This window comes from Monodon monoceros, unplaced genomic scaffold (genome assembly GCF_005190385.1).
Source record: "Monodon monoceros isolate NGI ecotype Baffin Bay Population unplaced genomic scaffold, NGI_Narwhal_1 Super_Scaffold_18, whole genome shotgun sequence".
Lineage (NCBI taxonomy): Eukaryota > Metazoa > Chordata > Mammalia > Artiodactyla > Monodontidae > Monodon > Monodon monoceros.
Genome location: NW_021703774.1, coordinates 31,798,383 through 31,810,891, shown reverse-complemented (window position 1 = coordinate 31,810,891; position 12,509 = coordinate 31,798,383). Strand labels below are relative to the sequence as shown.

The window sequence follows — 12,509 nt, the reverse complement described above, 5'->3', positions numbered from 1 at the left end:
AAGCCTGATGGTTAGAGAAACCCCGGTCAACCCACAAATACCAGTCCCAGGGCCAGATCGTGCTACCCTCCCCCATCCCTTACTTGCCATCCTTCCTGACTCTCCTGTGTCTGCATTTTCCCTCTGATGGGGCTGGGGGACCTCTGCTCTCCTGCGTAAGGTGCTGAGGCCTGGGGGCCTCAGTGTTCTCTGGCTTGGTTTGCCATTTGCCTTATCCTTCTTTGGGATGGAGTTGCAGGGCCTGACAGAAACCCACTTCCTCCTTCCTAGGTGTGGCAAGAACTTTGTTTATGGTAATGATACGGCGCATTTATGGGGCGTGGCTTCCTCTAGAAGTCCAGAGCTCTTGTCCTTCAGCGCACGCTCCCATCGCTCTGCAGGCACGGGCTGAGCAAAAGGATCACGGTAACTTTATGACGAAACCTTGGAGCTGTTCAGTGACTTGCCCTAGGTTAGCCAGCAAGTGGCAGAGCCAGGATTTGGATTTCAGAGTCGGCACTGCCTCTGGGGTTAGTTGCAAGGTCCCTCAACTTTCAGTTGGGGGATTTGTGGTCCAGTTGCTCAGGGCCTAAAGGGTGAGGATGGATGCCTGCTCTCCTGGCTTTGGTGCAGGTTGACTCCAAGGTAACCTTGGGTCTTGTGGTCCCTGAAGGTCAGTGAGGAGGTAGGAGGCAGTCATCTTGTGACCGCCCAGCGTGGGCATGAATATGGAACAGGCACCTTGGATGAACACTAAATTAATCCCGTGTCCCCTTCAGCAGTGTGTCCCAAAAGGGCAGGCTCTGGCAGACTCCCTTGATTGGCCACTTGGCCTGAGGTGGAGCCGGCCCCTGGCACTCCTCCCCTCAGGAGGCAGGTGGGTCAGTCCGCTGTCTCTCTGCAGGAGCAGGCTGCCGGGAGGTAGGAGAGGACCATGGGGCCACGAGGTGTGTCCGACAGCTGGCTCCTGCACGCCCGTCCTGGGCCAGGGAGGCAGGGAGCTCTCTCTGAGCAAACTGGGCTGGGAATGGCCGCTGGGACCCTGGAGGCCAGGGCTGCGGGAGTGGGGTGGGCCGTTGGCTGACCCATGGCTCTGGTTATGTGGTCCTGGGGGCCTCTGATACCTTCCCCACCCCATCTCTCTCGCCTCACTCTTTACCGGTGCTTTATTTCTCCCTTGCTCTCTTATTCTCTTCTCTCCCTTTTACTCAATTATTTCCTTGGCAGATCTGAGCTCTGAATGTGCCAGTTCTGAGCTCACCCCTCTACTTCCTCCCTTCTAAAGGCTTCTGCAGACACCCTGTTGTACCTGTTCAGTTCCTTTCCCTTCTGAATTCCGCGTCCCCTCTCCCTCAGTCTTGTCTCCTCTCCCAGGAGCTCTGCGAGCTGCAGCACCAGGAAGTGGTAGGGGAGGACCAGCCTGGGCAGTGCCAGCTGTTTGCCCAGGGTGGGGTTGGCCACAGCCTGGGTCCCTGGGCTGGGCCACAGTGTGGGCTTGGGGGCTAGGCTCTGCTGCGGCCTGTCCTCCCCACTCCTCTGCCTTCTCCCTCCTCTGCTTCCCCATAATGGAAGCAGAAAGGCAGCTCAGCATTTGATCCGGCCGCTGCAGATGCTCCTCTGCGGGATGCCAGTTCTTTTTCAACCGCCAGGGTAGTGAGAGGCTAAATTCAGTATGGGACTGGGAAAGCAGGGAAAGCTCTTCGTTTTCAGCTCTGAGTCAGGATGGTCTGAGGAAAAGCCGGAGTGTGGCATTCCACCTCCAAAGATTTAATATGGCTCCACTGCTGTCTCGTGGTGGGACCTTGGGAGGGTTGCTTTCTCTTCCGTGGCACTAGCTCTACCTCTGTCAAAGGCCTGAGAGGATCCAGCTGTAGAAAGTGAGGTGTGAGTTGTTGCAGTGCTAGTACTGGAAACGGAAAGGCAGTCTGGGGGGTCCTCTCCCATCATGTTGTCAAGGGTGGGAGAACAGAGGCCAGAGCCAGTGGCCTGGCCAGTTTGGAGGAGTTTATTGCACTGTGCTTATATCACCGCAGTGATGATCATGGAGAGTCTGATTTTTACTTAAAAAAAACTTTTTTATCATAGAAAACTGCAGACATAGACAAAAATAGAGAGAATAGTGTAGTAGCCCTCATGCACTCAAGCTTCAGTAGTTTTGAAGTCATCTCATGGCCCATCTTGTCTTAGGTACACTCCCAATCCTTTCTACCCTTTGATTATTTTGAAGTGAATTCTAGACAGCTTATCATTTCATCTCTAAAGATAGGGATTCTTTAAAAAAAAATCATTATCACTACCTAAACAAAATGAACACTTCCTTAATATAATGAAATATCCAGTTAGTATTCATATTTCTCTGATTATTGTAAAAATTTAGTCTCTAGTTTTCTTTTTAATTTGGCTCCGAATAAGTCCATGTATTGTGATTGATTGCTACAGCTCTTACGGCACTCTTAATCTATAGGTATTCTTTTTCTTTCTCTTGCAATGTTTTGCTGAAGAAACTGGGTCATTCATTGGTCTTGTAGAGTTTCTCACATTCTCAGTTTGGCTGTCTACATCCTCGTCATGTCATTTAACATGTTCCAAACTTGGAACATGTTAGGGCTTGGTCAAACTCAGTTTCCTTTAATTTATTTATTGGAGGGGCAAGGATCCCTTGGTTGTGGTGTGTACGTCTGTCAGGAGACACACAATGTCTGGTTCTCTCCCCTCTTTTGATATTAGCAGCCTTGATGATCATTGCCTAGATCCATTCATTCATTACAGGCTAATTGCCTATTAATGACTCTCTCTAATTAGACGTTGCTTCTTTCATCCCACAGTAAGTGATCTCTTACTTTGGAAAGAAGCCTCCTACTTTGGGAGGTGTTGCTGTGGAGGCTGAGACCACATGGCAACAGGCTGGCCCACTCCCACTCGTTCTGGTGTCTCTGTGGATTGTTAAGGCAGGTGTCTTATAAATGCCAGGTTGGGAGTCTTGGAAAGAGCCCTTTGCATCTCTACAGTGTTCAGTCAGATTTCAGGTTTTTGTGTTGATGGAGGGAGTGAAAGCCTGGAATACTCCGAATAATTTTTCCAATTAGCTTTGATATACAGTTTAGCCATATTGAATCAGATTAATTCTCAGACACAAACCTTCCCTATCTCCTATACCCACCCCCTAGCTCTTACTACTATCACCGACCTGATAACTCTTTATATTTGTATAATAGTTGATAGTTTGCAAAGCACACACACACACACACACACACACACACACACACACAAGATGGAGACATTGAGGTCAGCTTGCTTGAGTGTGGATTTTGATCCATCTTTCTAACTTCTTGGCCTTGGGCAAGTTAGCTGACTTCTCTCTGCATCAGTGTCTCCACCTACCTTACAGGGTAGTTATGGACATTAAATGAGATAATGTAAACAAAGAGCTTAGCACAGTGCCCGACACACAGTAGGTGCTCAGTAAGTGTTAGCCATTGTTATTTTGAATGATCTGCTCAGAGCAATCCAGCATCTAGCTGTGAGATCTGCAGACACTGTAGAGAACAGAGCAGCAGCAGGTAACTGAAAGCTGGCCGTATATCACAGACGTAGGATTGTATGCTAGCTGTTCCAGGAGCCACCGATAAGGAGGTCCAAGCAGCATTTGATAGCAGTTTCGTTTCTTTTCAGCTTAGCCAGAGTCATCAGAAAGTGGCCCAGGGCTTCAGCCAAAATTTGAAGGATGATGAGGTTGTATCCAGAGAAATCAGTGACCTTGCTCTCAGAAACACGTACCTCGAATGGGGAAAGCAATCCGGCCACCCTGGCTCCCTGATACCTGCTCTGTCCCTTCCTTAGGAATGGGAGCAAGCGGGGAGGGAGTGGGAGGCCGTGGGGTTTGGCTTAGACTTGCTCTTGTATTTTTCCCTTTTGGAGGCCTGGCTGTTTCTTGCCCTTGAGGAGGCCCCCTGAGGCCTTGGGCCTAGAGAGCCAGGTAGACGCTCCTCCTCCCCGGGAGCTTGCAGTCCCCTGGGGCCTGGCACAGCTGCTTGCCCATCTGCCCATGCAGATCAGAGATGGAAATCTGCAGTTAGACAATTAGACACAACAACCTGCCTGGGCAGAGGAGGAAGCCTACTTACGAGGTGCCAATCAAGTGCGGGACTTCCAGTGCTCTCCTTGGCCTAAGTGGGCCAGAGACTCCAGGCCCAGAAGGGCTCTGGCACTGCGGCTCATGGAAAGAGAGGAGACTGGCAGGCACCAAGCTCCTTTGCTCTGTATGAGCTCTTTATCACTGGCTGGTTCCTATAACTCTTCAAGTGCTGGGCAGTGTAGACAATAGGACACCATTCGTGGGCCTTGAGAGAGACAGAGAAAGGAATGGAGCCGAGATGAATAGGAAGTGAGGCCTCAATGGGAAGGACAGGTAGGAAGGCTGGGCAAACAGTGAGCATTGCACTGCCTTCTTAGGCATCAAAAAAAGGAAGACTGGAACTTAATGAACAAAATTAATTATTACATTTCTGTTTCACTGCCTCCTGCCTATTATATCCTTGAGCTAGTTCTTTTGCTGGGAGCTCAGTCTTGTGACTCAAGCATGTGAGCAGAGAGTGGCAGAGTTTCCATCCCAGGCAGAAGGGAAAGGGGGATGGGAGAGACTGGGGCGAAGCAGAAACCCAAGTAGCTGCTTTGTCCATAACTTCAGACTACAGAGGCTGCTGTTTGGAGCTGCCTTCTGCCTGGACCAATTCTAAGGGCCCCAGGGTCTGGGCAGTAAGCAGAGTTCAGGGGCACAGAGCCATGAACATTTGGATCATACAGCTGGAATGAGGATGCTGGGAGCCAGTGGACACTGAGTGAGGTCGGATTAAACTTTCCTCCAGAGTCCTAATGCCTAACTCTGTGCTGGCACACGGAAGGCACTCATGAAATATGAATTGAGTGAATGAATGGATGAATAAATGAATGAATGGACCAGTTAAAGAGAAGGAAAAGGGGTTTGACTACACTCCTCCTTAGACCCTTTAAAAATTCTCTAGCTTGATCCTTAGGGTTTGGACTTAGGTCTCAAAACGGTTGTTGTTGGAAATGTGTTGTAAATCGGGGCAAAGCTTGATTATCTATCCCACAGAGCACTGCTTTGTGAATTAACCAGGATTTGGGCTTTCTTCTTTCCCTTTTACCTCCACGTCTCCGCATGTGCTGACTTGGGTGGGTCCGTGGGGACACAAAGTGGGGCAGCCATACTTAGAACCTTAGATTGAGAGCTGGGAAAAATCTGTAGCTTTCAGCTCCCTGAGTCCTCCATCCCTCCTTGGGTTCTGAGTCTGGGTCTCAATTGCCTGTTTCTTTCCCAGTGCTTTGCACCTAGTGGGTACTGACAGGACATTTGCTGAATAAAGAAATACTAAGTTGGCAGAGGCAGGAGGGAGAAGCCTTCTCCATCCTAACTTCTTAGGCCCTGTTCCTTCTTCCCGGCCTTATAATGGGGCAGACTGCCTTTAAGGGACAGGGGGGGGTGAGTATCCAATCATGCCCTCTGGTCTCCATGAACTCAGGGGTCCAGTTTGAGCCTGGGCTCTGTTTCAGCTGGCAGAAGGGGCATGGAACTGGAGCCTGCCCTCGGCCCTAGAGAAAGTCGGCTACAGCAGGACTGGACATGTCGAGTGCCCAGCAGCCTGTCCTACAAAGCGGCTCAGGAGAAAATTAGATGGATTCAAGCCAGGGGAAGCTCAGCTCACAGCCCTGGACTCACTAGGTAGGGCGCTGGGCAGGGTGAGGAACGGGGGGCACTGCCCTTTTCTGTGCTCTGTCCAGCCTGTAAGTTAATGACAGCTCAGCTGTACCTGGCATTGGCAGCCTGGAAATGGCTGTTACTGCCTCTCCCCGTGCCCATTCTTGAATCCCTTGCTTGCCCTGGCCACTGAGATCTTTGTAGGATGAAGTGACCTCTGGGGAAAGCCAGGAAGCACAGTCCTGCTCTATGGCGTCCTCCTGGGTTTGCCTGCAGGCTACCCTAAGAAATCACCAAGAAGGAACTTTTTCAGGGCTCAGGGTCCTGAGCAACCTTAGTCATCTTCTAGCAGATTTTGTCCTCAAGCTTAGAAGGCAAACTTACCCAGATCTTCTAGAGGAACTAAGGCCCAGCGAGGCCAGCGTGTGCCCAGAGGCTCCCTGGGAGGCATCTGGGCACTTGGCCTCGCAACCCTGGGACCCGAGCTCTCAATATTTCTGAGCATCAGGATTCCATGGGGTGCCAAACCAGAGGCTTTTTTAACATGTGAGCCCTTCTTTAGGGTGACCAGTTGTCCCGATATGTCTATGTTTTAGCACCAAAAGTCCTGCATTCTGGGAACCCTTCTTTGTTGGGCAAACTGGAACAGTTGGCCACCAATCCCTGGGGATTCTCTGTGCCAGCCCTCTAACCCCGGTTTGCATTTCTCTGCATTGCTTCAATCACGGGGCACATTTCTTCCCGCCATTCAGCTTCTGTGGGCTGATCCTAGAGATCTGAAGGCACAGATAACTGGGCAGAGATGTCACCTACCCAAGGTGCATGAGGCACTTCATCCCCATTTCTCAGGAGCTTTAAGACAATCAGAATAGTTGCTCCTCTCTCTGCAATTGGAGCAACTGAAGCACGGCCTGGAGGTGGCTCCTGCCTGTCTGTCGCCAAGAGCTCTGACCAGATCTCACGTTTCTGCATCTCTTCTCCTCTAAATAACTTCAAGCATCCTCTGGTCCCTGGTCTTCTGTACCCTAACATGGTCCCTAGGCCAAAGGGTGAAGAAGACATGTACAGGTGACACAATACCCGGTTAATAACTGGAGATGCTGAAGTCTATGGAAGGTTTAATAAGCTTTTGGCCCAAGATCACACAGAAGCACTAAGATCAGAATCAACGTATAATTCAGCACCTTTAGGCACAAATCTTCAGCTTTTGTGATTTCTGGAGTAGTCTCTCCTGCTTCAGATCAGTTCTTCTGAATCGTATCCCTCCCAGTTAAGATTTCGTCAAAGAAAGTCGGCCTCAGAGAAGATTATTTCTACATTCTCTTTCTTTGGCCCCTGTCCCTGTCTTGTTGGTGGTGAGACTTTTCCTGTCTAAGTGTCAGCCTCCTTTCTGACGGGGGCCAAAAATAGGCAGAGCTGGAGTTGCCTAGCCCCGTCCTTCCCATCCCCTCCCATAAAGGGGTTATTCACTGAGGCCCCTCTCTTTATCCTATTTATAAATCTTTCCAGCATGTCTTTGTCCCAGTGACAGACACTACTCTACCCTCCTTAACCCTGCCCTCTCCTTCAGCCTCGGTTGAGATGCTAGAAATTTCTTTCTATCCTCTGTTCTTCACAATTCATAGCCCTGACTCTTACCAGGCCTGTTTGACAATCAAATCAGAGAGAAGAGCTGCTTTTTGGGGACAGGCCCCCGGGTCACGGCAGGACTCTGGAATGTAGACACTGGAGAGGACTCATGAAGTCCTTGTGCAGCTGAAACACCCCCCCTCCCCGCACCCGCCCCTGCCCTGGGCTGGATTTTCATTACACTTCATTACAGCCAGGGGTGACTCATGCAGAACCTTGGGGCCCAGGGCAGAAGTGTGACTTCAGTCTTCACTCAGCACTCATCAGAACGCTCATTCAGTGTGCTTGTAATGGGAACTGAGTGATTATCATGGACGGCAGGAGCATATGACCTGCACTTGGCTAACGTGATCAAGAGCACAGCTCTGGAGTTAGTCTGCCCAGGTTCCATCCAAGTCCTGCCACTCGGGGTATTTAACCTCATTTTGTCTCATCTGTAAAATGGAGATGATAATAGCCCATCTCAAAAGATTGCTGTGAGGATGAAGCGAGTTGCATTTAGGATTATGCCTGACACAAAGTATGCACTCAAATAGCTATTATTATTAGCTAGCTCATACCCTCTGCCATTTGCCTCTCTAGCAAGTTGTTCATTCATTTGACAAATATGTACTGAGTGCCTATTATGTACCAGGAATACAAGGATAAACTTTTTCAAAGTTTCCGGTTACACAAGCATTTTCTAAGCCCCTCTATTTTTGCTTTAGCCTCTTTCTTCCTCAGGATCTATTGGCAGCAACTGAGGTTGAGAAATGGGTCATCACTCAGGTCCCATCTAGCTCTGATGACCCTAGTCTGCATGATGTGGGGCAGGGTTTTGTGTATAGGTCACTCTCCTTGGGAGTCAAAGGACCTGAATTCTGTTAAAGACCTGGCTGGTAACCAGGTCCTATCATCCAAGTGACCTTGAACAGGTTACTTCATCTTCCTGGGCCTCAGTGTCCCCATCTTTCAAATGGAATAATAATGTCTTCCAGCCTTACCTTGTATGGGTGCTGTGCCGATAAAATGAGATAATGGATGCAAAAGCACCTTGCAGAAGTAAAGTTCTTTGTAAATGACAGGTGCGAGGATGACGAAGAGGGAGCAGTTTCCAGAGAACTCCCAATCTAAGTGCAGAGGTGGGCCTCCCCCAGGAAAGGACCTGAAGGTAATTAACATGAGTGCCAGAAGCTCCTTGAGGGCACTGAATGTCCAGTGCCTAGCAGAGTGCTTGGCCCATAGTAGACACACAATAAATGCCTGGCACATAGCTGTAGGCCTTCAGTAAATGTTTGTCAAATGAATGACTATAACGAATTGCTCTGTCCAACGTAGCTGCAGGGAGGATATTAAGTTCTGCGGAAATGCAAAGCGAGGTCAAGGTCCGCGTTGGGCGTGGTCTGTCAGGACAATGCTAGGACTAAAGTCACACAATTTAGAGCCTTGAGTTAATACATCATTATTAACTGCTTAAAAGAAAAAAGAAGTCTGGGCACACACAGGTGCTCATTTATTTGCATGTTTAAACTGGGCAGCATGAGACTAAGGGCAAGGGATGGTCAGACCGACCTGAGGTCCTGTCTGAGCTCTGCTGCCTGCTGTGTGACTTGAGCAGGTTTTTCAACCTATTGGGACCATCCTGGAAGAGATGATTTAGATTTAGGATGGGAAGAAGGAGAAGAACTTGCATCAGTAAAATGACACTCCGTGAGACAGGAAGGGCATGTGCAAAGTCGCCAGGGCCAGTTGGCTTGGTTTGAGTTGCGGGGGGGGGGGGGGGGGGGGGGGGGGGGGGGGGGGGGGGGGGGGGGGGGGGGGGGGGGGGGGGGATGTCGGTCACAGAAGAAAGGAGTAAAAGGAGTGTTGTAAAAGGGTGTTGGGGAAGAGCCCTTGAAGCCTAGGCAGAGGAGTTTGCATAGGCAGTAGCCACAGCTAGGTTTTGAGAGAGAAAAATGCTTGGTAGGGGAATGTAGAAGAGCACGTTTGAGAAGTTGATTGTGGCTGGTGGGGGAGCAGACCACAGGAGGCCCGTTATCTGCTGTTTGCCCATTAAGGACAGAATCCCAGTGGTCGATAGCTCTGGATAACAGGGACAGTGGTTGGGGCTGCAGGGGCCTGGGGCCACCTGCCAAGCAGCTGCTAATGACACTCTGAAGATGGCAAAAGCTGGAGGGCAGCCCTCTGCCGTGCAATTTCACCGGCTTCTCCCAGGCAGAGTGGGGAGCTGGCCTGGCTTTTTAGTTTTGGGAACTTCTGTTGCAATGGGAAAGGAAGGGAATAGAGAATTTTGGAGGCTGCCTGGGCAGCTAGGACTAAAGTCATACAGTTTAGAGCCAGGAGTTAATACATCATTATTTCCTCCTTTCAAAAACGAAGTCTGGGCACACACAGGTGCTCATTTATTTGCATGTTTAAACTGGGCAGCATGAGACTAAGAGCAAGGGATGGTCAGACCGACCTGAGGTCCTGTCTAAGCTCTGCTGCCTGCTGTGTGACCTCAAGCAGGTTTCTCAGCCTCCCTGGTCACCCCTTTTCTCATCTACAAAGGCCTTTGTCAGAGAGTTAATTTGAAGATTATAAAAAATTGTGTGTCTAAAGTACTGAGAGCTTTACTACATAGTAGTATGTAGTAAAGTTCTCAGGAAGTGGTCATGGTTTACGTTTTTAGTGTCTTCTTCCCAATATCCTTTCGTCTCCTGCTAAGGGAGAGGAGGCAGAGCAGGTACTGCAGAGCCCCAGGGGCAGCTCCTGGCACCTGCTTTTCCTGACTCTGCTGTAGGCTGGGCTCTGTGCCCGCACAGTCCTATGCACTGGGGACCCCAGACGTGAGACTGCCTTTCTCTCCTCTGTATCCTGGTACCTCACAGTGCCTGGCACAGGGCAGACATTTACTAAATGTTTGTTGGATGGAAGGTGAATTTGACATGGTCCTTTAAAGTTCAAAGTCTAGCAGGGGAGACAGACTTATAAACAAAGAATTGAGAAAAATAAGACTCGATGCACAGAGGGCTTTGCAAACACAGAGGAATGAAGACTGCCTGAATGGAAGTCAGGAGTGGCTGTAAGGGGGCAGGTTTGGGCTCCACCTTAAAGTATGGGTGTGTGGGTGGAAGGGGTGCAGCTCAGGCAGAAGGAACAGCACGCCTGGAGGTTGAGATTCACGAGGCAGCATGGGAACTGGAAATATATCAGCAGGGTCGGGGCTGAAGCACAGAGAACGTTTCAGGAGTCTCAGGGTAGGAGGCCAGAAGGTGATGTGGCTTGTGAAGAGCTTTGACAGCTCTACCCAGGACAGTGGGTTTAATCCTTTAAGGGTTTGAGCAGTCGTGGATCACAGTTTGCTTCCTCTTTTCTCCTTGCCCCTGTCCTTATGGCCCTGCACAGATGAGTTACCTGAGGATCAGAGAGGCTTGTGGCCTGCCTGAGAGCACATAGCACATTAGCTGTAGGGTCAGAATGAGAGCTCAGTGCCTTGGCTTCCACTAACTGTTGCTTTATAGAGTGGACTGTCCTTGTGGATGCTCCCCAGGACCATCAGGGCAGCCGTGGCCTCCAGCTCACACTACCCCACATTCTGCCTTGTCCATTCAGAGAGCCCTGTGCGATTGAGCCTGGCCCTCCCTCCCCCGCCCAGCTCTCTGGCACAAAGGAGAAGCCACAAGATCCACTGGAATACCTTCCTGCTTCATTTCCAGGTGCCTGGCTGCCTGGCATGTGCCAGATTTGGCTTGAGGACTTGTTTTTCAAAAGAGATTGGGCAGGATTTGCAGAGCGTGATGGCATTATTCAGGATTTTTTTGGGGAAGCCAAGAACCCCTTCTGCCCTCACCTGCCCCTACCTCTTCTAGAGATCTAGTCCCCAGAGTTTGCCTTCAGGGCCAGTGTGCCTTGCAGCTAGGAGGTCTGCACAAACACATATGGAGTGAGCAATGGACCACATGGGAAGGGGTTGGGGACCTGGTACTTTCCAGAAAACGAGGAGGAGCAGTGGGGGCCTCACAGGGACTCAGGCTGAGCAAAAAGTCTCCTTATCTCCTCACCCCAGGGAAATTCCAGAGATAAGCCAGCTTGTTAAGTTATGGTTTCCAGTTGTTTTCCTGAGTCATATGCAGAAGCCAAGCCTTTTCAGGAGCCCCCTTCCCACAGAAGCCGCCCCTCCCTCCTGCCTCAGGGAGGTGGGGTGGGTGTTTGTGGGGAATCCAGACGGAGGAATGTGGCTTCTTCCTCAGGTTCCTGTGGCACCAGCTCCTCACCTGGGGAGCACCCCCAAAAGCTCACCCCACTTCTGGGGCTGGGCATCCTGTGGAGGGGCCTCCCCAGCCTGTGTTGCAGGCCCCCATTCCTCTGAATCCATCCCCATCAACCAGGACAGGAATGAGCCTCCATTTAACAGGTGGGAACGACAAGGCAGGGGAGGCAGTGCAGCGTGGGAGCCTCCGAGAAGAAGCGGCAACAGGCTCTTCTCACTTTCTGGAGGTGGGAAAGGAGAGAAGGAAGGACAGTGGCGTCCTGGGAAACTGCCGGGCCTCCCTGGCAGCTGAAGGCCACCCCCTTATAAGTGCTCCTTAATTCTGTCCTGGACAGGCTCTGGGGGGTGCAGCCTGTGTCTGTGCATCCCCGTGAGACTTAGATCAGCCGAGGGCCATGTGCCATGGTCCAGTCCCACTGGCTTGAGGAGACATCATCTCCTGGTACCTGCTCACCCATCCTTCCCCCCTCACTCACGCCTGCCTTCCTGCTTGCTCCCCCATCTTTCCTTTCTCCCTCCTCAGCCCTCCCTCCCCCTTCCGTTTCTCTCTTCTCCCCCCTCCCTCTTTATCCATTCCACTGTCCCTGCCTTCCCGCCCTTTCTTCCCCAGACGTTTACTGAGAAATCACTACATGCCAGATACCAGGAATATGAAGATGAATAAGGCATGGTCATTGCCCTCGAGGAACTGGGGGAGACAGATACATAAACAGATCATCGCAATATGGGACGATGTCGTGGCTCAGAAACACCTGTGCAGGAGAGGGAGCAATCACTCCTCTTGGGGTGGGAATGGGGGATTGCTGGAGGAAGAGCAGTTCCTACCAGTTCCAAAAGGAGCCTGGCCTTGCTGGGACCTGCCCTCACTTATATTCACAAAGTCTGTGACCAGGAGCAATTCCCTTAACATCTCTGGATCTCAGTTTTCATATATATATATATATATATATATAT

At 50.6% G+C, this 12,509-nt stretch overlaps 1 protein-coding gene across 14 annotated transcripts in view; it reads left to right on the top strand.

Annotated features, from left to right (window-relative positions):
* PLEKHA6 (pleckstrin homology domain containing A6) overlaps positions 1–12,509 on the top strand; it is a 137,639-nt gene that overhangs the window by 39,271 nt on the left and 85,859 nt on the right. Inside the window, exon 1 of one of the 14 annotated variants that reach the window (XM_029226773.1) lies at positions 506–926. The exons of the other annotated variants lie outside the window; for them this stretch is intronic. The gene's annotated coding sequence lies outside the window, so the exon portion shown is untranslated. Of the gene's footprint in view, positions 1–505; positions 927–12,509 lie in introns of those variants that run through there. 14 annotated transcript variants of the gene reach the window in all.